Source organism: Symphalangus syndactylus, chromosome 10 (assembly GCF_028878055.3).
Source record: "Symphalangus syndactylus isolate Jambi chromosome 10, NHGRI_mSymSyn1-v2.1_pri, whole genome shotgun sequence".
NCBI lineage: Eukaryota > Metazoa > Chordata > Mammalia > Primates > Hylobatidae > Symphalangus > Symphalangus syndactylus.
Window position 1 is genome coordinate 16090409 of NC_072432.2, and position 27907 is coordinate 16118315.

At 38.7% G+C, this 27907-nt stretch overlaps 1 protein-coding gene across 1 annotated transcript in view; it reads left to right on the forward strand.

Annotated features, from left to right (window-relative positions):
• Positions 1-27907, forward strand: part of CELF2 (CUGBP Elav-like family member 2) — an 868560-nt gene that overhangs the window by 191527 nt on the left and 649126 nt on the right. The window contains exon 2 of the mRNA XM_063611064.1: positions 22520-22558. The gene's annotated coding sequence lies outside the window, so the exon portion shown is untranslated. The remainder of the gene's footprint in view (positions 1-22519; positions 22559-27907) is intronic.

Here is a 27907-nt window from a genome sequence, read left to right on the forward strand (position 1 = left end):
TAAAAGAGACTTAGCAGGGTTGATTAAGAATCTGGAGATGGGGAGATTTTCTGGGATTATTCAGATGCCCTCAAGGTGATCACAGGGTTGTTGAGAGAGGCACAAGGGTCAGAAAGAGGGAGGTGGTGTGATGACAAAAGCAGAGAGTAAGTAGGAGATGTGACAATAGAAGTTCAGAGAGAGCTGAATATGCTGCTGGCTTTGAAGATAGAGAAAGGGGCCATGAGCCAAGGAAACCAGGCTTCCCCAAGAAGCAGGAAATGGCAATAAAATGGAATTTACCTTTGATTCCCCCAAAAGAATTTCATCAGGAACATTTTCTTGCTGTTAAATTGGGTTGCTAATTGATAAACTGTTCATGGATGATCATGACTTAAATATGTCATCTTTCACAGATAATAATAATACCAACAATAGCTATGTATGATGTCATAGCAACATTGCAAGGTGAGTTTTATACCAGATTAGAAATAGTAAAGTGGAGGCTCAAAAAGGATAAGAAAATTGCCCAAGTGATAGTGTGTGTTGGAGCAAAGGTGTTAATTTTGGTTTACCTAAGTCTAGAGTGTTCACCTTTCAGCAAGACCATGCTGTCTCTGTGGCTTACTGATGCTGTGGGTGTTTATTCCAACCACCACTTACTTTAGCAAGCTTTTCCTAGCACCCCCAGATGGATTTCTCCACCTGCTCCATTCAGCAGCTGCTATGCCTAGTACAGTACTTCTGATAGGCACTCCCAGTATTTCATTGCTGTAATAGCTACAATCAATTCCTTCACCTCATTCTTCAAGGCTGAGACAGCATTTATTTTTTTCTTTATATTCCCTAGCCTCTAATTCAGTACCTGCAATGCCATAAGCAGACTAAAATATGTAATAGAAGAAAAATGAATGAATGATAGAACATTTTACATTTTTGCAAAGTGTCATCCAAAAGCATGACCTATATGACATTCATTTTTTAGAGGAACCTGGAGAATCAACAATCTTTCTCTATCCCTTTCTCTAATCCAAAGTAAACTTAAAGTAAATTGAACCCAAATGGAAAATTCTACAGAATGAACACACAGGGATGCTAACATATTGCCACCAATCACTGTCATCTGTGTCTGGGACTCTGAGATAACTTAGTCATAGTCCTTGTTCAACACAAGTGTGTGATCTAAATAAACAAAACTCAGAAAAATATATTTTTTACATCTGCCTTTTTAAAATTGAGGTATAATTTACATACAGTGAGATGCTCAGATCTTAAATGTGTTCTTCAATAAGTTTTGATGAATGCAAATCAAGACAGAATACTTCTCCAGTCCCAGAAACTCCTTCCTGCCCCTTTCCAGCCATTTCCACATCCTCTTGAAAGTAATCACTGATTTGATTTTTATCACCCTGGATTACTCATCTAGGGTAGACTTTCATTTAAATTGAATCATATAGTGTCTCCTTTTTGCATCTGGTCTCTCTCAGCGAGCTATCATTGAGATTCAACTATGGTTGCGTGTATTCGTAGCTCATGCTCTTTATTGCTGAGTTGGATTTGGTTTTATAAACACACCACAGTTTATGTTTACATTCTTCTGCCGATAGACACATCTGCGTGGTTTCCAGGTTCTGGCTTGTGTGAATAAAGGTGCTATGAACATTCTTGTCCAAGGCCTTTTGAAGATCTATGTCCAAGGCCTTTTGAGTTCATTTATCTTGGATATATACCTAGGAGTGGAATGGCTGGCAAGTGTTGTAAGCACCTATCTGCATTTTTTAAGAGAAGTGGTATATACTTTTAAATTTTCAAATGTTAAATATATAAGTGATGAAAACTGTACTGTGAAAGTTAGAACATCATCATAGTAGATTTAGTTACCACGTTTCTAGGGTCACTTTCCCTTGAAGCAGAGGCTGAGACAGGAATTCTTATGCAAGGAGTGAATTGAGGGAGTGCCCCAGCAGGAACATATTAGGCAGGAAGGGAAGCAAGTGAGGCAGGGGATAGTTAAGTAAAGAGGTGGTTTCTGGTGAATTTCAGCCTCATTCTCATCCCACAGAAAGTTCTAGAGCATCTCATCTCAGGTAAGAGATCCAGGCCTTTGTATCTAAACATCAGTCAATCATTTGTTGAGGACAGCCCTGCTCCAGGGCTGAGGGGTTTGCAAGTAGGAAGTAGCCTCCCAGGTACCTCTGGGATGAGGAGGCTCCTGGAGAGTTGCGGGGGGTGGAGGTCAAGGGAAAGTCCCTGGAGAGGAGAACAGCTGTGAGCCATTAACAGCCAGCACACAGCACTGGGTGCGTGGGAGCACCCGCCTGGTAAAAGGATCTGAGTGGCCTCCAACCATGTCCATTGTACCAGCTCAGCCACTAGGAGACATAAATTCTCTTCATATCACAATTTACCTGCATATGTCCAAGGTAGAACAATCCATGCAAAGAAATGCACTCAGGCTTCACGTGGAAAGGTTCACCCTTCAGGGCTCAGATCCAGTGACTCCAGTAGACAGTTAGATATTTGCCCAGGCTTAAGATAAGACTAAAACGTGCATGACTTCTTAGTGGGTTAAAAACTCAGCAGTAGCTGCCACCATTGAACGGCTGCCTGGTGACTTAGCACCACAGAGACAATGCAAGCTGAGATCCTCCAGCACTGACCTGATTCCCTGTAGTGGCTTCTCACCCTGTATCCTGGCAGGTCAGTCACTACCAAATACAGAGATTTGCAGGCATGGTAGGCAGATGAGGAAGCACGTGACAAAATGGAAATTTATGTGCCTAAGAAGTCTCCTTTTGTAGTAAGACTGACCCCCTTCTCCATGACCCTGGTCTTTGGAGCAAGCGATGTCTTTCTTTAAGGAAAATTTTAATGCTAAATTGACAAAAAAAAAAAAAAAAAAAAAAAAATGCAGACAAACCAGCAATGGTGGAGGGAGAAATAGGCAAGAGCCTTGGAATCTACCAGATGATCTTTTGACATAGTAGCTTTGCTTTCTGATGTGTTAATTGGAGAGCACATTAACCACTTGCCGAAAAAGAGAAGTGTCACTACAACATCAAATGCTTCCATGGCAACTCAGTGTCAAGATGTCTTTCCATGACCCCCGCAGCACTTGGCACGAACAAAGCCCCATTCCAGCTTCTTGGTCTGAACTCCACTGTTCTGAAGGGTCTTATTCACAGCAGTACAAGGAGCTATTGTTCCACTTCTAAGAAATAAGATGGTGGTGGAAAGGAGAGCTGTTATTGCAAACTCATCATACTTTATTATTTCCATCAAAGGAAGAGAGGAAGTCCTCAGGCAGGCTTAGCTGAAATATTACAGGGGCTAAGAGGTGAACGTGAAAAACCTTTCATTTTAAGCGTGCAGCAGCTGCTGTGTACACTCAAAATATTGTGAGGAGGAACTTGCCCAAGAACAACCATGAAATTGAGCAACATTTATTAATCTCTGGTTATTTCTCCGTGGTTGTTCAGAAGCAAGCAGCTACAAGTTAATATTTAGGATCGTTCAAGGGGAATTGCCTCATATGTTGCAATTCCTCCCTAGTTTCCCCCAAAGAATAAAAGCGCAAGAAAAATCCAGGATATTCATACACTGATAGAGAACGAGTTTCAAGAACTCTTAACTCTTTAAATTTTGACCAGTCTCAAACTACTATGACATTGATTTTGGCTATAAAAGCTATTCAATCCATTTGAAAACAGGTTCAAAGAATGTTTATGTCAGTAGCTAAACCGAGGTGAAAACAGGAAGAAATACTGAAAGTTCACTATTTCTCACATAATGCTCAGAAAAGAGAGCAAAACTGTTTGTGGATGCTGGAAAATACAGGGTAAGATGATAAGAAATGCTTCCGTTGGCTGACCCATTGAAAAACATGTTAAGGCTGACTTTTTGTTTATAGTTATTTATCACTGATATCAGGCTTTCATATCCCTGGCCCTGAATATCCATCCAAGATGAATCACAGCATGCAACAGAAATGTTATTACATTTCTAACTCAACAGTAGCCACATGTTATGTAATTAAAGCCCAAATAGATTCCTCAGTGTGTCATCGTCAGTTTACTACCGGTAGTTAACCTATTGTAACAAAAGAAATCCATTTTGTTGTAAGTGACATTTTGAAAGAGAAATTGACTTTGAAAACAGATTTATTTAGCCTGCTAGAGCTTATCTTCAAGAACTTTGAACTCCCAAAACAAATTAGTTTAAGAATATAAACCACGGAGGATAGATGCATGTTAACATCCTCAGAGTCAAAAAACTATAAGCCTCTTCAAAACCTGAGTGAAAGATAGGTAGACAAAAACACAAAAACACAGTTTTGGTGGTCCTGGCACATCACAAGCTGAAGGTAGATTTTCTCAGCAACTAAAAATAATAGGCATATCAATATAATAATGGTTATAACAATATTTATCTCTTCAGAATAATGTGAGATGATGCAAGAAGAGAAACCACTACTCAGTTCAAATATTCATTGTATCGTTCCTTTACTGCAACCAGTTCAGGGCTCAAGTTTTTAAAAATGAATATAGAAATATAAACACAAAGTGATATTTTTAAAAAGCTCTGTGCTGAAAGATTAATGATGATAGAGGTGTTTTCACCTGGAAAAGTGCAGCTAGAAAAATGCCCTCCTAGCCACCCTTGGATATTTGAAGCAATATTACAAAGAAGACACCACGTGAATTTCCTCTATATTTGCAAAGGAACAAACAAAAGAGAAAATGTGAAAGTAGAGTTTGGGTAGAAATTATGCATATATTTTTCAATTTCAACAACTAGGGTGGGCTATCAAGGAAGACGATGGGATTCTAGAGATCTTTAAAAATGGCTAGATAGAAATCAAGCTGGATAGTAAACCATTTGACCCATCTTCCTTGAATTCTGCTAAATACAAAAAACGTAAGAGAATTTTTGTGTTTGCCTTTACGTTAGTAGCCCCAGTGTGTGCTTTAGGGGAATCTATCTTCGTGGGCAGATCTCCCTCTTCCATTCCTTTTCATCACAAAGACAGAAATGGGAAGTTTAAAAGATTACTGAAATAGTTAAGACATTTTTGCAATCGCAAAGAGGTATTCACATTTACTGTTCGAACTAAAATTATCATTGCAACGAATCAAATATAACCAAGAAAAATAACAATACCAACAAATGAAGGCAGTGTGAAGCCACTCAACACTGTGGTACTGGATTAATCATGTTGCTCTTTGAAAATTTAAAGCTTTTAATCCTGTAGTGTTGCCTCCTTTGGTTAAAATTTGTGGGCACTTTACAGGTTTATTTGGGCCCCAGAGCCCCTTCATTGTTCACTAAGTACAATGAAAACCAGTTCAGAATAAAGAAGAAAAATTAATGTTAAACTGAATAAAGGAGCTGAAAAGGTCAAATTGTGTTCGTAGGGTCAAAGAATATGCCCACAGATGGAAAAAAACATGGAAATCAAAAGTAAATACAGAGCTATGCCCGCAAATTTGTGGAAGTAGTGAAATTGTCTGCAAATTGAGTTTCCAATGGTTCTGCATTACAAATCCATAATATGCATAAAGTATATTATGGATATATGTAAATGTATCCATAAGTAATGTATCCATAAATGTATCCATACATGTATGTATAAGCCAGAATTTTATTTTTTTCTTGTAATCTAAACATCTTGAATTGCCTATTCAATTATCTCTTCTCACGACTGTGCAGGGTAGGCTGCCTCAGAGACTCGTTGTCCACCCTGGACATAGAAACCTACCAGCAGGTATTAAAATGTTGCTATTTCACGAGCACCTATTTTGTAGTTGAAAATAAAATTAACAGAGTCCTAATATAATAAAGAAAATATTCTGTTTATTTAATCCTGATTTCAGGGCATCACAAATTAGTTTTAAAAGAAGGGTGATGCCATAATTTTACAAGTCGCTTATTAATAAACACTAGGATGTAGGAATGCTCTGGGAGATGGAGTTAGAAACACCAAATTCTGGGTATTCTTAAATGTTAAGGTCCACAAAGAACCCATTTGGTAGAAGAAGGGCATAATGTTCTAAGAAAATATTCTACAAAAACTACTGTGCAAGCCTATGCCATACAATCATCAGAAGTGGAAGGTCCAGGAATGAAGCCAAGGTCCATGAAGCTTATAATAGGGTTTCACCCACCGTGCCAAGGCCTGGTGATATGAAGAGTCAGGGACTTTCTCAGCAGGCTTCATCATTCTCACCGCTTGCAAAGCAGAGAAAATCCTTCGATTGGCTCTGTTGCAGCCCTGGCTGGGTTTCCAGGTATCTTAGCTTTTCTTTCTTTCATACTCATTTACTGGGTTTCCAAATCTACTCAGCCTGAGAGTGCAAATTTCATTCTTTCCATTCATTACCCCCCACAATTTTAACCTCTCCCTTTTCCAGATGAAAAGTCTCAGTAAAAAAACAGCTACTGAATGTGCAGCATTTGTCAGATGCCATTAGTCAACTCACTTCAGATCAGGGGCTGTGTTGGCTCCCTGTCTCTCAAGAGGAAATAAGTCAGTGGGGGCAGGTTGTGGGTTGGTGCCCAGTGTAGCACCAGGTGACCACACATGCTCCTCCACCTCCAACTTATTAATGATCTCAAGCACTTCACACTGTTTCTGCCCTTAAGCTTAGTTGAAGAATCAAAGATGAGTCTCAAGTTGGTAGTGGAAGTAGCAAGCAAGGAAGGAGAGAAGGCCCTGAAATCACCTATCTCAGAAACCACCAAGATTCTCACCTAAGGAGGATGGTTGTGTGCTTGTAAGAAAGAAGCTGGTTTAACATTTAGCCTATTTTCAGTGGTTGGCTTGGTTTTGCACACACATTCACACACACATACACGTACGTTCATGCACACACCACAGCATACATTTATAAGCCAAAGGCCCTCTAAAGTAAGTCAGCTGGGAATCGTGATGGAGATGTGAATAATAGAAGAAAAAATGATTATGCATCCCGGGCAATCCAAAAGGTCCCTGTTCGTTTGAAAATGTTTTAAGATGTCAGGGCTGAAAGGCACCATGCTCTTTGAATAAATGAATTGTTCTCCTGGCGTTGTGTCTATGGAAGCTATAGTTATTACTACTGAAACAGCTGACTTTTTGTTTTAATTATGCAATAGAAACTGGAAAAATGTTTGGGGTCAACTTTCTATTTTAGTGACTGCCCCTGTCAGTCGATGCTGTGAAAATCGACCATGCGTTTGTTTTGGAAAAAATAATGTATTCAAAATATATTCCTGCATTTAGCTCTTTCCAAATAAAAGAAAGCATGTATGTGACTGTGTGAGAGTGCTCTCAGGTGTCAACACATAGAAATGGAGATGTTTTTAAGCACAAAAGGCCACAGGAATAGCTGCCAGGCTGATCACGACTATAAATTAGTGTTGAAATATTTCCTATAACTTAAAGAGTATGTAAACTGGAGTTGCTGAATGGGTCTCCCAAATTTCAAAGAGCTCCTTTATTTTTATCTGCAGGAGCAGTATTATTCCCACTTTTGGATCTTGAAAACGTTCTCTCGTGTGTGGGCTTATGCAAATGAGATTTTGCAAAGGTGCCTCTCTGCGCACACAAATACCAGTCCCCAATCCGCTGGAACACAGGGAATAAAAGCACAATTTGGAATCAGAAGAAGGTCAGATAGAAATAAACCGAGACTTTCCACTCACCAGGGGCATAGTCCATGCCATTTTCCAGCCAGGATTATCCTGAGCCTCTCAGAATGGCAGTGCATTGCAGCTTTTTACCATGCAAACAAACCCCATGAGTCTTTGCACATCCTCACTACCAGCAAAATCCCTTTGACTAAATTGACTGCTCAAATTATGTGCCCCAAAGAGGCATAGATTCAAACAAGCACTCGTGCCAGCCCTGTAGTCTTCTCTACAATTAAAGAGTATGAAATGGATAAATCAGGCAAAACACCAGCCTAGAGGGAGAGACTTAGATATCCAGAAATCTACAATGAGCATCCCTGTAGTTCCACGAATAGCTTTCACCATTGACATTTTTAACAGTTTTATGGCAACATAATTGACATACAATAAACTGTACATATTTAAAATGTACAATGCAGTACTTTTTATCACGTGTAATCATCCATGAAATCATCACAATCAAGTTATCACCCCAAATTCTCCTCGGGTCCCATTTAATCTTCCCTCCCACTGCTCTGCATTCCCAACCTCATCCTATGATTTAGGACATTGATCTGTCAAGCAGGCTGAGCAAGTTGTTCTGCCAGAATGCCCCACCTTATGGATTTGACTGGCTGCTGCTTCATGGACCCAGTTAGCTTATTCCTCTGTCTTGCATGTTTCCATGAAAGGTACATTTCCATGATACGAATTTCTGATGGATTCGTGGTACGCACTTTGGGATAAATACAACATGTATGTTTCACATTGCATCATGTCAAAGACAATTAATATTGTATTGACCCAGCTATTTCTGTTTTTACTCTGACACTGGGTTTTATTTGTTGTTTTCTTATTCTTTGCTTTTGATTTATTTTGTTCTTAAATGTTATATATAGGCCAAGCACAGTGACTCATGCCTGTAATCCCAGCACTTTAGGAGGCCGAGGTGGGGGAATCACTTGAGGTCAGGAATTTGAGACCAGCCTAGCCAACATGGTGAAACCCTGTCTCTACCAAAAATACAAAAATTAGTCGGGCAGGGTGGTGTGCACCTGTAATCCCAGCTACTCAGGAGGCTGAGGCAGGAAAATTGCTTGAACCCAAGAGACAGAGGTTGCGATGAGCTGAGATCATGCCACTACACTCCAGCCTGGGCAACAGAGTGAGACCCTGATACAAAAACACACAAACAAAAAGTTACATATAAAAAAATCTAGTTGCATGACTATGAATATTAGTTGGTTTGTCCTTAAGGGGGTTTTAACTTTACCTCTATCACAAAATATTTTTATACCCATCCTTATTCACACCTTGCTGTGGAGAGAGGCAGCTCGGTAGTGGTTTGGTGGCAGAAGTGGATTTGAATTGAGATTCTCAGGTTGAAAGCTGTGTGGCCCTAGCTAATTGACTGTTCTTCTCTGAACTTCCATTTCTGTGCCTACAAGATAGAGATTAAAATGTCAGCCAAAACATCTGAAAGATTGGTTGTATAAATCAAAGAGAGAATATATGGGTTGATATTTTATGAAGAGTAAAGTCCTAGTCAAATAAAATGTTTTATTATGCTGATATTTTCTGAGATTAGAAAGAATCCTAGAATTATACTGCACAGGTGGAAGAATTGAGACAGAGAGAGACCAGGTGACATTACAGAACTGAAGAGCAGAACGTCAGCTGCTTGGTTCCCACCTGCCTGCATTGTCAGAAGCTAACTGGCATCATTTTATTCCCAAACTGTTCATAGTACATTCTTTCTAAAGAAGATGTGCAGATTCAGATTCTAATATGTAATTTGCCATGACTCCCTGGGAGCCAGCACCCAAATGCATAAGGGGATAAAAGCCTACAGGTCTATCATCTGTTATCACTCCTTAAATGCAATCTACAGACAACCCCAGCTGGATTAGTCATTTTCACAATACATCCTATGCTTTACTGACACTGCTAATGCTCCCTCTTCACGACATTTTCGTTTATATTCACAAGATATTATTCCCTATCCCTCTGAATCCTGGAGAATTTTAATTTCTTAAAGAGCTTACACACTTTTCATAGTATTATTGCTTCTTGTGTTTGATTGCATGCTTCTTGTAGGAGGGGACTGGGTCTCTTATATGCCTTTTTTTTTTTTTTTTTTTTTTGAGACGGAGTTTTGCTCTTGTCACTCAGGCTGGAGTGCAATTGCAATGGTGCAATCTTGGCTCACTGCAATGTCTGCTTTCCAGGTTCAAGCGATTCTCCTGCCTCAGCCTCCCAAGTTGCTGGGATTACAGGCAAGCGCCACCATGCCTGGCTAATTTTTGTATTTTTAGTAGAGACAGGGTTTTGCCATGTTGTTCTGGCTGGTCTCAAACTCCTGACCTCAGGTGATCAGGCCACCTTGGCCTCCCAAAGTGCTGAGATTACAGGCGTGAGCCATCGCTCCTGGCTTCTTACATGCTTTAAACACAGCATATGCTCAACATATATTTGTTGAATTAAATTCAACTGACTTTCAGCCCCAATCTGAGTTTCCGACAAGATTCATAACACCCTTATTAATTGTCCAGCCCAGCTGCGAACATCAAACAAAACATAACACTTACCAGTTGACCAAGTTCTGTTAAAATTTGACAAAATGAAAATAAGGTTATTTGTACTTAGGGTTTTTTGAGATTTTATTTTTAGACCAGTTTTGGATTCACAACAAAATTGACAAAAAGGTACAAAGAGTTCTCATATATCCCTGCCCACCCCCAAATTTGCATAGCCTCCCACATTATCAGCATCCCCAACCAGAGTGGGGCATTTGTTACATTCAGTGAACCTAGATTGACACATCATTATTACCCAGAGTTTGTAGTTTACATAAGGGCTCACTCATGGTATTGTACATTCTATGGATTTGGACACATGTATAATGACATGTATTCATCATTATAATACGAGTTGTTTCACTGCCCTAAAAGTCTGCGATCTGCCTATTCATCTGTCCCTCCCTTCTAACCCTTGAAAACCACACTAATCTTTTTACTGTCTCCATAGTTTTGCCTTTTGCAGAATGTCATAGTTGAAATCACATAGTCTGTAGCCTTTTCAAATTGGCTCCTTTCACTTAGAATTATATACTTATACCAAGTGCAATGGCTCATGCCTGTAACCCCAACACTTTCAGAGGCTGAGGCAGGTGGATCACTTGAGCCCAGAGTTTGAGACCAGCCTACGCAACATGGTGAAACCCCATCTCTACAAAAAATAAAAACATTAGCCAGGCACGGTGGCATGAACCTGCAGGCCCACCCACTTGGGGGGCTGAGGTGGGAGGATTACCTGAGCCTGGGAGATTGAGGCTGCAATGAGCTATGATTACACCACTGCACTCCAGCCTGGGTGATACGATGAGATCCTGTCTCAAAAAAAAAAAAAAAAAGAAAAGAAAAGAATTATCTGTCTCAAAAAAAAAAAAAGAAAAAAGAATTATGCACCTAAGATTTCTCCATCTCCTTCCATGGCTTGATAGCTCATTTGCTCATTTTAGTACTAAATCCTTCTAAATAATTGTCTGAATCTCACAGTTTATTTATCCATTCACCTACTGAAGGACATCTTGTTGCTTTTGACAATTGTGAATAAAGCTACTATAAACATTTGTGTGCAAGTTTCTGTGTAGACATAAGTTTTCAGCTCCTTTGAGTAAATTCCAAGGACTATGATAGCTGGATCACATAGAAAGAATGTATATAGTTTTGCAGGAAACTGCCAAAATGTCTTCCCAAAAGAGCTGTATTATGCCACATTCCCACCAGCAGTGAATGAGAGTTCCTGTTATTCACATCCTCACCAGCATTTGGTGTGGTCAATATTCTGGATTTTGGCCATTGTAATAGGTGTACAGTTGTAGCTCCTTGTTGGTTTAATATATGTTTTTCTGATGACTTATGATGTGGTGAATCTTTTCAAATGCTTATTTGCCATCTGTATGTCTTTTTTTTTTTAAGTGACAAAGAGTCTTGCTCTATTGCCCAGGCTGGAGTGCAGTGGTGCAATCTCAGCTCACTGCAACCTCTGCCTCCTGAGTTCAAGTGATTCTCCCGCCTCAGCCTTCCGAGTAGCTGGGATTACAGGCATACACTGCCACACTTGGCTAATTCTTGTATTTTTAGTACAGATAGGCTTTCCCCATGTTGGCCAGGCTGGTCTTGAACTCCTGACCTCAGGTAATCCACCCGCCTCAGCTCCCCATAGTACTGGGATTACGGGCGTGAGCCACCATGCCCAGCCTGTATGTCTTCTTAAGTGAGGTGTCTGTTCAGGCATTTGGCCTGTTTTTTAATTGGATTGTTTCTTTTCTTACTGTTTAGTTTTAAGAGTTCTTTATATATTTTATATAGTAATCCTTTATCAGATGTGTCTTTTACAAATATTTATTGCTGGTCTGTGACTTGCCTTTTTATTCTCTTGACAGTGCCATTCACAGAGCAGAAATATTTAATTCCAATGAAATCCAGTTCATCTAGTATTCCTTTCAAGGTTCCTGCCATTTGTGTCATACTCAAAAAGTCATTGCCAAATCCAAGGTTATCTAGATTTTCTCCTATGTTATCTTTTAGGAGTTTTATAGTCATCTAGATTTTCTTCTATGTTACCTTCTAGGAGTTTTATAATTTTGCATTTTGCATTTAGGTCTGTGATCCATTTTGAGTTTTTTCTGTGAAGGGTAGAAAGTCTGTGTCTAGATTCCTTTTTTTTTTTTTTTTTAAATTGTATGTGGATGTCTAGTTGGTCCAGCACAATTTGTTAAAAAGATTATGTCTTCTCCTTCGAATTGCCTTTGCTCCATTGTCAAAAGTCAGTTGGCTATGTTTACGTAGGCCTGTTTCTGGAATCTGTCTTCTGGTCTGTTGATCTATTTGTTTATTATTTTACCAATACTATAGAGTCTTCTTTATTGTAGCTTTATAGTAAGTCTTGAAGTTTGTAGTGTCAGTCTACAAACTTCGTTCTTGTTCTTCAATAATGTGTTGGCAATTCTGGGCCTTTTTCCTATGTATATAAACTTTAGAATCAGTTTGTCAATATCTACAAAACAACTTGCTGAGATTTTCGTTGTGTTTGCATTGAATCTGTAGATCAAGTTGGGAAAAACCGACTTGCCAATATTGAGTCTTCCTATCTATGAATATGGAATATCCTTCATGTATTTAATTATTATTTGATTTCTTTCAACAGAGTTTTGTAGTTTTCCTCATATAGATCTTGTATGTATTTTGTTAGATTTATTCCAAAGCATGTTTTTTTTGAGGGCACTAATGTAAATGTTATTGTGTTTCTAATTTAAAATTCCACGTATTCATTGCTGGTATATAGGAAAATGACTCCTCTATATTCACTTTATATAACTTTACCATAATAATCACTTACTAGTTTCAGGAGTTTGGGGGTCTGTTTTTGTTAATTTTTCAGATTTTCTACGTAGACTACCATGTAATGTCCAAACAAAGCTGTCTTTGTTTCTCCTCTTGCTATCTGTATATATTTTCTTTTCTTTTCTTATTGCACTAGCTAGTATTTCCACTACAATGTGGAAAAAGCAGTGGTGACAGCGAACATCCTTGCCTTGTTCATGATGTTAGTGAGATCTGAAGTAATAAACCCTTTTTCATTTCTGATACAGTAATTTGTGTTTTCTCTCTTTTTTCCTTGGTTGGGCTCACTAGGGCCTTACCAATTTTATTATCTCTTCAAAGAACAAGCTTTTGGTTTTGTTGATTTTCTTTATTGAGTTTCTGTTTTCAATTTCATTGACTTCTGTTCTAATTTTTATTATTTCTTTTATTCTACTTACTTTGGGTTTAATTTCCTCTTAGTTTCCTACAGTAGAAGCTGAGATAATTGATTTTAGATCTTTTATCTTCTCTAACATATGCATTCAATGCTATAAATTCCCCTCAAAGCACTGACTTCACTGCATCCCACACGTTTTGATTAGCTGTGTTTTCATTTTCATTTGGCTTAAAATATTTTTTAAATTTCTCTTGCACATACATGTTTTATAGAAGTCTATTTTTTAATCTCCACATAGCTTCTGATTTTCCAGCTCTCTTTTATCATTGATTTCTAATTTAATTCCATTGTGGCCTGACAGCAGACATTATATGATTTCTGTCTTTGGAAAATTGCTAAGCAGTGTTTTATAGCTCAGAATATTGTCTGTCTTCGTGAATCTTCCATGTCAGCTTGAGAAGAATGAGTATTCTGCTGCTCTTGGATCAAGTAATTTATAGATGTCCATTATATCCAGTTGATTGACAGTATTGTTGTATGCCTGCTGGATCTGTGAATTGCTGATAGAGGGGTATTAAAGTCTTTAACTATAATCATGGATTAGTTTATTTCTCCTTGCAGTGCTATTGGTTTTGCCTGGTATATTTTCATGCCCTGATTTTAGGCACCTACACATTAAGAACCATTGTTTTCTTGGAGAATTGATCCCATTTTTATTAGTTAATGTCCTTCATTATCCTTGATAATTTTCCTTTGAAGTCTGTTCTTTTTGAAATTAATACAGCAACTCCTTCTTTCTTTTGATTAGTGTTAGCATGGTATATTGTTCTTTATCTGCTTACTTTTAATCTGTATATATCTTCATGTTTAAAGTGAGATTCTTGTAGAAAACATGCAATTGAGTCTTGTTGTTTGATCTAGTATAACAGTCTGTGTTTTCATTGCTGCATTTAGATCATTGGCATTCAAAATCATTATCAATATAATTGGATTGCTGTCTACCATATTTGTTACTATTTCCTTTTTGTTGCTATTGTTCTTTGTTCCTAGTTTTTCTTCCACTTCTTTTCTGCATTTTGTGGGTTTAATTGCAGATTTGATATGACTATTTTCTCTCCTTTCTTACAAGATTAGTTATACTTTTTTTCTTACTTTCTTAGTGGTTGCCTTAGAGTGATTAATTTCAAAAAGAAAAACAAATTCAAGCCCACTTTCAAATAACACGGTGCAACTTCAAAGTCAGTGAGAGTACCTTATAATAACAAAATAATTCTAATTCCTTTCTCCCATCCCTTGTACCATTGCTGTCATTTATTTCATTTATATGTATATAGAAGCATACATATACCGAGGTACATACAAACACACACACAAGCATATATAGCTGAAATCATTGTTGCTGTGATTTTGAACATACTGTTAGCTGATATATTAAAAAAAAAGAATTAATGTTTTTATTTTACCTTTTTCTTTTTTGATATGCTCCCTTTATTTATGTAGATCTGAGCTCTGACTTACGTTATTTTATTTCTCTCTAAAGTAGTTCTTCTAATATCCCTTGCAAGAGAGATCTACTAGCAACAAATTTTCTCAATTTTTATTTTCCTAAGAAAGTCCTTATTTCTCCATCACTACTGAAAAATAACTTCATAGAGTATAGGAGTCTAGGTTGCTGGTTTCTTTCTCTCAACACCTTAACTGTTTCACTCCACTCTTTTTTTGCTTACGCGGTTTCTGAGAAGTCAGAGGTGAATCTTCCTTCCATAGATAAGCGGGGTTTTTTTCCCTTTGACTTTCAGAATTTCTTCTTTATCTTTGATTTTCTTTTGTTTGAAAATGAAAGGCCTAGGTGTAGTTCTGGCATTTTTGTTGTTTAGTGTTCTCTGAGCTTCCTGGATCTATGGTTTGGTGTCTGACGTTAATTTAGGGAATTTTTCAGCTATGTTTCAAGTATTTCTTTTTCTCTTTCTTTCCCTTCTTATATTCTCGTTACACATTTTATGTCTTTTTTTTTAGTTTTCCTATAGTTCTTGAATATTCTGTTTTTATCAGTCTTTGTTCTCTTTGCTTTTCAGTTTTGGAGGTTTTCATTAAGATTTTCTCAAACTCAGAGATTGTTTCCTCAGCCATGTCAGGTCCTCCAATAAGCCCATTAAAGGCATTCTTCCATTTCTGTTACTGTGTTTTTGATCTGTGGCATGTCTTCCAGCTTCCTTCTTAGGATTTCCATCTCTTTTCTTACATTTTACATATGTTTTAATATGCTATCTACTTTCTTACATAGATTGCTTAGCATATTAATCACAGTTGTTTTAAATTCCCTCTCTGATAATTCCACCTTCCCAGTATGTTTGGTTCTAATCCTTGCTGTATCTCTTCAAACTGTGCTTTTGCCTTTTAGTATGGCTTGTAATCTTTTCTTGGTAGCTGGAGATGGTGTACTGGGAAGAGGAACTGCTGTTGGTAGGCCTTTAATAATGTAGTGGTAAGGTGTGGGGGGACGGGAAGCATTCTGTGGCCTTATAATTAGGTCTCCGTCTTTCAGTGAGTTTGTGCTTCTGAACTGTGAACTTTCCAAGTGTTTCTCATTTTATTTCTCCTTCCTTAGGTGAGACAGGATGGCTGGAGTGGGCTAGAGTTGAGTTTTTTCCTTCTCCCAGCGGAAAGCCAGAGTGGGTTGGAACTGGGTAGTTCCCTCTCCCATGGGGAAGGCCACACAGCTGGGTAGAGTTGAACTTTTTCCCTTTTCCTGGGTCAGTGACGCTCTGATAAAACTCTAGCACATTAGACCGTGGTTAACTAGCTTTTCCTAAGGGTAGACTTTGTTTAAAAGAACAGAGTGATCTGGTGTGTTTCAAAAATGGTTCCTTGGCCTCTCCCCATGCCAGAAGCACCAAGAGATTTTTCTCTTTCATTCACTGTGAGGGCCTGATCAAGCCCCTGTAGGTAAAATTCACCAAAGTGTGAGGGGGTTCCCCTAGAGCTTTTGGTTCTCAGGCTTGTTCACATCAAGCCTCCAGCGAGTCACCAGTTACAGTTACAGTTTTCCTACCCCAGCCCTGGTTCCCATGGAGGTTTCTGCTCCTGTAGGTTCTGATTTTTTTTGTGTCTGCCTATGATGTGTTTCCAATTTGGAGGGCAGAGGTTTGTCCTGTGAACCTACTTCTTTTACAGATCTAAGAAGAGCTGTTGTCATGCATCGTTTTACTCGTTATTAGGGTGGAGTGACAGCTTCCAAGCTGGCTAAGTATGGAACCAGAAACAGACAGTACTTTTAGACTATTAATAACTAGGAATGCTAACTTATTTGGGGAATTAAATTAAAATTGTCTTTACAATCATTCAGTATTCTAAGGGCTAGATGAACTAAATATTTAACCTTTAACTGCCTCCATTTATTAACAATATAAAGTCTTCTAATATGGTCCAAAAAAGCAGACCAGTTCAGCCCAGCTGCTCATGGTTTTACTTTACAGCTGTAAAATAATGGGGGCTATAGCAATGTATAGTCTGCAGAGAGAAATCAGCCAAGATTATTCTCTGGGGACATTAGAATATACAGTTACAGGATGTTAATAAAATACTTTGGAGGTTCACATCATTTACATAGAAACCAAGTAAGTACCATTTATACACTGGCCGAGTGGGTATTACAGCTTGTGGACAGAGCCTTGGGCTACAACCTTTTCTACTGGATCATAGAATTTATGGCTGCTTAAAGGCCCTGACATAAGCCCATGAATTGAATGGTGATAGTAGAAACCAACTGCCCCTTTTGGAAAGGTAGAAGCAGTTCTGACTGTTGAGGTTTGGACCACAGGGCAAATAAAGCTTTGTATTTCTCTAAGATTCTCTGAGACAATCACAATCAGAATTATTTAGGTACCTATTGAAAAATGCATATCCCTGGGGCCCCAATACAGAATATTGAATCAGTGTCTCTGGGGTGGGACCCAGAAATCAGAGTACCTGCAAATTCCACTGAATGATTGTCAACACACGTTAAGATTTGAGATCCTCCATTAGTGTAGCCAAGCTCTCCTTGAAACCACATGCGGTAGTGCCACCCAGTGGTTTGTTCTCTACAACTGTGCTCTTTGCTTGGAAGCAGCCTCAAGTTTATTGCTTTACATGCTCAAAGATGGCTGACTCAGGCTTTGGGGGAATCCTAGCTGTTATCTGCTAAGCAATGAAACAAGTTGCCACAGGGTCAATTTGATTGAGTTGCTCAGTTGGCCAGAACAAGCCACTAATCAATGAGACTAGCCTGATTATTTAGGACTATATGAACAATGGAATCAGATGAAGACAGGTAATGCAATTGCCAGGAATTGACTTGTGACAGTCAATCTGGGTGAATTTTGCAAGACAGTCACTTTATAACATGACCTAGTAAGTTACCATCTTTAGTGTATATGTATTACTCTGCCTGAGCAGACTACTGGTGCAGACCTGTGGCAAAACTCTCTGCTTCTTTGGCATATTCTGACTATTCTACTCAGTTAGCTATCTAGCCATCTTTATAATCTTTTTCTCTTTATTGCCTGTAAAATTACTTTATAGGAGATACTTATGGATCCCAATATCTAGCGAAAATTGTTTCCAAATTGTGTTTTCGGTTTGTTTGATTGTTTTAAGGTCAAGAAATTATACCTGACATTTTAAGAAGTTAAATGAACATTTAAAATTGTTTTGCCTTACTGTGACCATATTACAGCATCTATATTTCAGGCAGTAATCAGATTTGTCAGATAGTAAGCACTGGTGACTGCTAAAGTTCAATGATCTGGCTATAAAGAATTATGTTATTTTGCAGCCGGTCTTTGCTACCCGAAAGATGATGGTGGTCTTTCCATGGAAAGCGCTGCACATAGTACACATAGGGGGCTCGGTTACATAAACAGGGTTGACCATCTGCAGGGCTGATCTTTGATTCCAGCCTCACCAATGTCAATGTGTTAGTGCACGACCCAAGGTCCCCACAATGTAGATATGCAATGATGGCCAAAAGGCCAGAAACTGCACCAAATGCATCTCTGTGAGTGAAGGAGACTGACTGTTGATAGGGTCGAATTTTGCTTGTGATCAATCCATTAAAAACTGTTTGCCTAAGGCTGGGTGCGGTGGCTCACGCCTGTAATCCCAGCACTTTGGGAGGCCAAGGCGGGCAGATCACGAGGTCAGGAGATCAAGACCATCCTGGCTAACACGATGAAACCCTGTCTCTACTAAAAATATAAAAATTAGCCGGGAGTGGTGGCGGGTGCCTGTAGTCCCAGCTACTCAGGAGGCTGAGGCAGTAAAATGGTGTGAACCCGGGAGGCGGAGCTTGCAGTGAGCAGCGATCGCGCCACTGCACTCCAGCCTTGGCAACAGAGTAAGACTCTGTCTCAAAAAAAAAAAAAAAAAAAACTGTTCACCTAAGCACACCGTATTCCCAGAACTTGGATAGGTGATTAAATAGGGGGAGAGATCCCAGTTCCTGTTCATGGAGGAAGTTACAGTTCTCTGTTAGGATCCTTTTGGGATCTACTGGGGATCTGAGATTTGGAGTCATTTAACCCGCACAGATGGGGTTTATGCTGCTACAATGAGGTCAAAATAAGATGAATCAAATACTCCATTCCAGGATACACATATAAGCAGTAGAACAGAATTTCTAAGTCTCCAGAAAAGAGCAAATAAAACAAATCAAAACCAATTCCCTCACATGACCAGGGGAATTGTGATTATGATCCTTGAAAAACTAAGCTAAAATAAAAGGATTTCAGGAGAGTTTTATCTCCACCCCCCACTTTAGCATATTATTGTAAAAAGCTAAAATAATACTTGTTTATTTATAAACCGGTGGCTATAATTTATTGAGAATGGTGGGAGATGGTGCAGGAGGATATGTCTCCAATTTGAATACATCTTAGTGACTGCTCTCTTCATGAAAAATAGGCAGTAGCCCCTGAGTAATAAGACTAAGGATAAAATGGTAATCTTTTTATGTTTTGTTTTTTGTTTTTGTTTTTTTGACAAAGTCTCGATCTGTCTCCCAGGCTGGAGTGAAATGATGCGATCTCGGCTTACTGCAACCTCCACTTCCTGGGTTCAAGCCATTCTCCCACCTCAGCCTCCCGAGTAGCTGGGACTACAGGCACCCTCCACCGTGCCCAGCTAATTTTTGTATTTTTAGTAGAGATGGGGTTTCACCATGTTGGCCAGGCTGACCTCAAGTGATCCGCCCGCCTTGGCTTCCCAAAGTGCTGGGATTACAGGTGTGAGCCACCATGCCCGGCCCTGTTTTAATTTTAAAAACCTTTTTTATCATGAAAAAATGTGAACATACCCAAAGCACACCAGGATAATGAACCCTCATATATCCATCATTTAGTTTCCACAATTATCAACACAATATTGACATTTCAAAATAAAACTGTTACTTATAATACTCTTTTAAATATATTCAGCAGATATGTGGTACATAGTGACACACATCGCTGTCCATTGAAAAATACACGATAAATACATGAATGTTACGTTATTCGTTTTTCTCCTTCAACTTAGAATGGTAATCTCTGGTATAGGTGAATGCTTTAGTTGCTGCACAGAACCTTGTGTGGATGTGTGTGAATATCTTGCTCTATGGAGAGTTTTTCCTCTTTATTAAAATACTGTGATATTATAAATGCAGAAGAGTATATAAAATGTATATTTACAGGTTAAAGAATAATGATACATTAATACTCATTTAACCACCACCAGATCAAGAATCGTTAGCATTCTAGAATCCACATGCTATCCACTCCCCAAAACATGCACAAAACCCTGGTAGCATGATTTGTATGTATGTATGTATGTGTGTATGTGCATAAACAAATTTAAAAAATGTATATGTACTGCAGAGTTTGGGGGTCCTCAAGACCACCCCTACTTCTGACACCAGTTGCAAGTTTAGGGATCCCTAAGACTACCTTCAGGTTTGAAAATTTTCTAGAAAGATCACAAAACTCACAAAAGTGCTCATACTCAACAGTTTTGGTTTATTATAGTGAAAGGATGCAGATTAAAATCAGCCAAGGGGAGGGGCACATGGGGCAGAATCCAGGACAGTTCCAAAAGCCAGGCTTCTAGTAATCCTCTCCCACTGGAGTTTTGTAGACAGTGCTTACTTCTCCCAGAAACATGGTGTGTGACAATTTGTATGCTATAGGCCAACCACAGAAGCCCACCAAGCTTGTTGTCCAGAGTTCTTATTGGGGCTTGGTTACAAAAACACGGTTGACCTATGCAAGGCCTTTGTCTCCAGCTTCACCAAAAATCACTCGGATAGTGCATGGCCCAAGGCCCCTGACATAAATCACATTGTTAGCATAGCCTATCTGGTGCAGTCCAAGAGGCCCAGGTAAACAGTGACACTCATATCAAACAGGACATTCCAAGAACTTAGCCATAATTTCCCAGGGCCAAGGGAAAAGTCCAGAGCTCTCTTTTAGCAAGGTTAATTGTTTACTACATATATATGAATAGGTATGTTTATGTGTTTATATCTTTTCATTAAAAATATAGTTTGGTTGTGAACATTTTTCAATTTCATATAAATGCTTAAGTATTATTTGTATAAGTCACAGAAATATGTAGACTTTTTTAGCTTCATGCAAATTCCTCATGTGAATAATAATTAGATATATACTTAAATATTTTGATTTGCTTCTCTCAAGAGTTTTTATTTATTCTGTATTGAATTAATGATCTAGATATTCTTATCAAATATTAAGAATAAAGTCTTATCAGATGAAGAGTAGAATTGATGAGTATCTAAAGTACAGCAATGAATTCAGCCTGGGACTTCCAGCACAGACAGTTAAGGACTCCATTTATTCATGTTTATACCCCTCATAGACTGCTGTGAGTGACCTACAGGCCCCAGGACAAAATACAGTTCTTTTTATTTTAATGGTTTGAAAAGTTAGCATTCACCTACCTTATTGATCAGTGTCAGTTGTTAGGGTCTCATCACATTATCTGCCTCCAAACCTCCAACCGAGATGAAATCAATGACTGCCCAGGTCAGGGGTTAGTACACTTTTCTAAAAGGGCCAGGTTGTAAATATTTTAAGATGTGCAGGTCATACCCTCTCCATTCCAACTACTCACCTACTGCCCTCATAGCATGGAAGGAGCCACAGACTATATATAAACAAGTGCACATGGCTGTGCTCCAGAAAACTTTATTGGTGCACAATGAAATTTTAATTTCATAAAATTTTCACATGCCATGAAATAGTGCTGTTCTTTTGATTTTTTTAACCATTTAAAAAAGTAAAAATGATTCTTAGCTCACAAGTCAGAGGCTAACAGGCTAGATTTGGCCCATGGGCTACAGTTTACCAAGCCCTAGTCTAGGTTCATGAATTCAAGCATTCTAGACTGAAGTTCAGGTTTTTCATTTATAATAGCATATTCCTCACAGCTCCTAATTCATCAATCTTACACCACTGACAACCATGAAAATGAATTGTAACTCATATAAAACCCATTTTGGAACCAAGTTTGTTTGTATTGCTTAGCTAAAAAATAAAAAAGTTTACATGTAGTAAATGGATTTCAGTAAACATTTGACCCAAACAATTGGCTAACGTTCTAGATTTTACCATCAAAATAAAACAGATTAAGAGATTTCCATAATAATCCTCTGACATTAAGTCTCTAGAGAGAATTTCTGTGGCAGAAGAAGGGCTTGAATTTTCTTCTTTACCTCTCATTCAATTGATAGGGTAAAATAGAAGGTAGCCAACAGGTATCAAAATCCTCAATGTAATATGGACCAACCTGAGTAAAATCTTACTTGCGTAGATGTAGTAGAAATCAAAAATCAATTAATTCAGCAAAATTATTTTACTCTGACAGGGAACAACAAGCCTTCCACAAGTAAATTTCACGTCTGCGTTCACTGTAGGTCAGTGAGCACAATGAGAAATTTACAAGAGAAAATAACACAAAATTAATCTCACTTAGTTGTTACCCATTGCTTCACCGTTTTTCTTAAAGAACAATTCTTAAAAAAATGACATGTTATAGAGCATGTTTCACAAGTTGGAGGACTGTGCTTCATTGCTTCTATTTTCTTCATATTTAGGTCTACAGAGCTACACAAAGGAGTGATCCGGCCCTTCAGGTAAGAGCTTGCTTCTTGCGCAGACTGAAAGTGTTCCATTTGAACAGCACCTGCTGGACAAGTAGTGAGGGTGGTTTATTCGCTTGGCTTTGGTTTTCTGCTTTTTGTTGTTCCTGGGATATAAACATTTCTGTTGTTTCTCTTTGCATTTTTTTTTCTTCTGGATTCAGTTTACTGTTGAATCTGATCCGTTGTCTCTTTGGATCACATTTACATAAGAGCCTACTTGTTGTTGGATATCAGCATTCCTGGATGACTGTTTGATTGCACATTTCTGTATTATGATCGCTTTTGTTCTATTGCTAGATGTTTTCTTGGGTTTCCCCCAAAACGTCGGCTTCTTTGTAAAAGGTATTTTGAATAACAGTATTAGAAGACTGTTCCGAAACTGAATTCTATGAGTCTGTTTTGAGAATGGAAGCAATCAGCTGTATATGAACTCCATCACTCCTGGATTGACAACATGGACCAGCAAGCCCCCAGTGCCACACTCACAGAACGCAGCAAGACTTTGTGAAAAGAGATCACACTTGCTTTCTCTTTTCTCTAATTTCAAGTTTCAAAATAGCACCCAAATTTAAAAGAATAATTAATTTGCCCTCTTAAATAATTTAACACAGGACATTTTCCCTACTATAGTATTTCAATATCCACGGGCAAGGAAGACTTATGAACAGCATAAACGCAGCCAGAAGATACACAGAAACTGATCAGCCATTTTCAAAACATTCTCACAGAAAGTCTGTTCAAAAGTTATTTTCCTCCTCCACTTAGGTTTTTAAATGTCATTGCAATTGAATGTTGAGCACTGCAAAATCCAGGGCATTGTTACTGATAAATAACTCCTATTAATAGCGATTTCATTCATTGGAGCTTTTAATTCATTTTGGTTTTGTTGATTTTCATGCTTGTGTTTTCCATTCATTTCAATACAGCCCATCTTTCTGTTTCTTTTCAATGTTTTAATCCAATTACCAGCCCCATAAACACATATTTGCCACATCTACAGTAGGTGCACTGAGCTGTGAGCGGAAGTGATTTCTGATTACAGACAGGCTCATTTTCAAGGGGCAAGAGGAATAACATGCAGTGAACTGAATAAAAGAATAATGGAAAATACGTTGTTAGGTGACATATGGCACAGTTTTAGAGCACAGATGGGAAAGAAAAAGTTACTTAATCCTAAAACACATATGCATTGCGTGGATAGCAGTTGTAATGTAGGTGATATATGATGGGCTTGGTTATGAAAGAAAAAAAACTTATGATTTCATTGCTCAGGTGTGTTCATTAATATTAGGATTAGCCTCTCTAACTGAGAAGGTGACAAAAAGCAATTTAGATTCTTTAAAACCTTAGAGTTTTGTCAACAGGAGGACCAAAGGCAAAAGTCGTCAAGCAAGAGGGTCCCCAGGACCTCTGGATTTTCTATTTCTTCTCCTTTTTCCTCTTTACTGTTTCTCTTTCCTTCCACTCCTTTTCAGAATTTCTACCTTTAGGGACTCCTAGTCCCACCCCACACAAAAAAAAAATCACACACACTTTCTGTACCTTTAGTTATGATTAATAACACCTTAGGGAATTATCTATGTTACAACCTTTACGTATCACAGGGATTCCTACCTTGGGATGAAGGGATGAAGCACGGATGATGGAGGACTGCAGCTATTTCAGTAGGAGTCAACAGATGAGCCAGCATTACAGGGAGTAATGGGACCTTCACAAATCCTCTAGAATCATCATCAGATTGCATCACGAATTACATTGTTCCTCTATCAGTGTGCGATTTGATATACAATTCTCTAATTGTAGCCAGAGCCCAAACAAAGTGAGTTTGGAAACCAGACACTACTGTTCTACATCCCGCCTTCTTACCAGACATTTGAGCAATGACTGTGGGGGTCAGGATATGGAAAATGATTTCCATTGCCAGAAGGTTCAGTAAAACAAAGTTTAAAAAGTAATAAATAATGAGCCAGGCACAGTGGCTCACGCCTGTAATCCCAGGACTTTGAGACGACAAGGCAGGTGGATAGCTTGAGTCTAGGAATTCAAGACCAGCCTAGGGAATATTATGTGACCCCCATCTCTACAAAACATAAACAAAATTAGCTGGGCATGAGGCATGCACCTGTGGTCCCAGCTACTCAGGAGGCTGAGGTGGGAGGATCGCCTGAGCCCAGGAGGTTGAGCCTGCAGTGAATCGAGATTACGTGACTGTGCTCTAGCCTGGGTGACAGAGCAGGACCCTGTCTCAAAAAAAAAAAAAAAATAGCAACAAGAGCTTTGTCAAATTAGGCCAGCTCCCATCCCAAGAATAGCACATCCTATTTTGAAGCTCCTAAATCTGAGAAACAGGTGCATAGTCAACAAGGTTTTCAGAAAACCCTGCAGTCACATCCTATTCACAGCACTAGGAGCTAGTTCATTGAGCCTTTAAGCATTGAGAGTTAAGATTTCCCATATCTCAGTGGATTCTCTTTGGTTGGAGCAAAACCAACAAAGACAAGAGGCTAAGTACAAACAACCACCAGAGACCAAAATATCAGTTTCTTAGGCATAACGAAGGGCCTCAAAATGTTGTCAGGGCAAGTTAAGTGCAGTGGTAAGAAAGCAGGTAAACCTGTGCTTATTCTGTGCATGGTGTGGTTTTGATGATCCTCTAGGAACCAGGAGGCCAGAAGTATACAGAGCAGCTCAGATTTTGGTCTTTCTCTTCTCAGAAGCCAAAGGAAACTAGACCGTCGTCTGCTTTCTGGTGGTTTTATGCAGCATCGTTCAACTGTACTTAGTGACACAGCTTTACCCATTTCTTTCCATTCTTTAGGCAAACATTAAATCATAAAACTTTCCACAGTACTTAAGAGACATTTAGCTGCCAAATGATGAATCAAATGTGTGATTTAAGCACTGAAATTCTAAGTTTAATGTCACTTTTATCATTTCATTTTATTATGTACTATAAAATACAGAGCCGTAACTTATAATGACAATGGCAATCACATACGATATATTCTGTAGATTCACTTCTAATACTATCAGAATGTGTTTTAGACAGATTGCAAAGTCCATACCCAACTAACACACAGGGCTTTTGACTTTGGTTTCAAAGGTTTTATATGGTGTCTCAAAGGCCAAGCCCTAAAAATTCAGGAGATATTATTTTGAATTCACCTTAATATGAGGCTGATTTTATAGCCCAGGCCTCCTACTGAGAAAGAAGCCAGTTCCTTCTTTGCTGTGGGTTGAGACAAGTGTGAAAGAATCTGTTTTCTAAGTAGACCACAGCCACTTTCATGAGCTAAATAAAGAGAAGAAACACATATAAGACTGTTAGTTGGGGGAAACTGATATTTAGAAGGTGTCTAATCTAGTTTGGTTTTCTGCATTGATCAAATTCACGGAATAATTGTTTCCTAGTTCTCTTCCTTTACCTGAAGAGTCAGGGGAAAGAGGCCAGTTCAGAATGGTCATGGTGTCCTGGGAGTGGCTTGCCCTCCTCGATCTTTCATTGAGGGTGATCGCAGCTAAGCAAATCGCAGCTAACTTTTCAGGACCGTGCTGCTTAATGTGACAGGACATTTTATTTACAATTCAACAGTGTCAACACGGTGGTAATAACGTGAGAAGATGATTTTGTTGTTGGCAAATAGATCCTTTCAATTGGTTGAAAAAATTGGGAGAGTGTTGATAGGATTGCAGATTACCTGGGAAAAACATTTGAAGTTATTACCTTGGAAGTCTAAACCAGGTAGCTTTACCTGGAAACTTCATTGCTAAAATCTTTAATTTTCTGTGGCTTTGGGTTTTTGGATATTTTGGGGGGGGGGATGGGGTTGGGCTTTTGTTTTGTTTTGTTTTTTTGCAATCTCTTGTTAACTTGTTTTATTTCCAGTCAAATTGGGCAAAGTCCTCATTACATTGGCAGGGTTGTGATCACCGCATCCCTGAGATCTTCCCTTCTGGGGCAGTGACGTGGTTTGTCTCTGTGTCCCCACCCAAATCTCACCTTGAGTTGTAATAATCCCCAGGTGTCAAGGGTGGGACCAGGTGGACATAATTGAATCATAGGGTAGTTTCCCCTATACTATCCTTGTGATAGTGAGTGAGTTCTCATGAGATCTGGTTTTATAAGGGGCTCCCCTCTTCACTTGGCTCTTGCTTCTCTCACCTGCCACCATGTAAGACATGCCTGTTTCACCTTCCGCCGTGATTGTAAGTTTCCTGAGGCCCCCCAGCCATGTGGAACTGTGAGTCAATTAAACCTCTTTTCTTTATAAATTACCCAGTCTCAGATGTGTCTTCATAGCAGCATGAAAATAGACTGATACAAGCAGGAAGTCAGATTTGTGCTACAAAAGGCTCATTCCACTCTACTGGGATGACTGGTCCCATGCCCAGCCCTATCTTCTTATATGTGGAACTCTGAGTCTGCCCTGATCCCACCTTCTTGATGAAATCTTACATAGTGGTTTTCCTACCTAAATTCCTGATCTCTGGCCATCGTATGCTCCCTAACCCTCGTTTCAGGAACCGGCAGCATATGCTCCTTACCTGTTTTGATTCTGCTTTTCTGTGCCCATGAAAACACCCTACACTTAAACTGTGGTGCTGTTTTTTCATTTCAGTATTTCACCAAAGAGTCCCTTGTGGAAGTGCTGCACAGATGGGCACATGCAAAGTGCTGATACAGTGGACCTGAATTGTTTTTAAAGGATACCGGTCACCTCTGCCCAAACGGACTGCCATAGAAATACTAAACATTAACTTTCCTCCACCTCAGATTTGCTACTGAAATTAACAGAGCCCACTTGAAAGATGAATTTGCTCTTTAAAAATTTATTTCCTATGCATTTTCTCTTCCTGTAAATGGGAACCTGGGATCTCATAAAACTGAATTAAAATTATCAAATACTATTGAACCAACCTAATGAAAATTTTAACCAAAAGTCATTGTAAATTAGATGTGTTCTATACTGAGAACACAAGCCTTTGAAAAGTAGGTATTGTTCTTATGTAAACTCATGAATGGAGACTTCCTTGAATAAATTACTTCTTAATAACATCAGAGAGTCATTGGCTGGGTAAATATCTCCCTAGGGCACTCACTGAGATTCCTGAATTTAAATGTTCAATAGAACTTCATATTTGTCACCTTTACTAACGAGTTTTTCTTTATGAAATCATTATTAGCATGAAAAAGTTAAATTTTGTATCTAATTTCTAGAATTAATGCTGTCTAAAAGACCTCAAGGGGTTGAAAGTTTTGTTGCTGGAATGCAACATTTACATAATTTCTATTGCCCCAGTGTTTGCACTCTCCTACCCACTGTCAGTTTGCCACCTGAG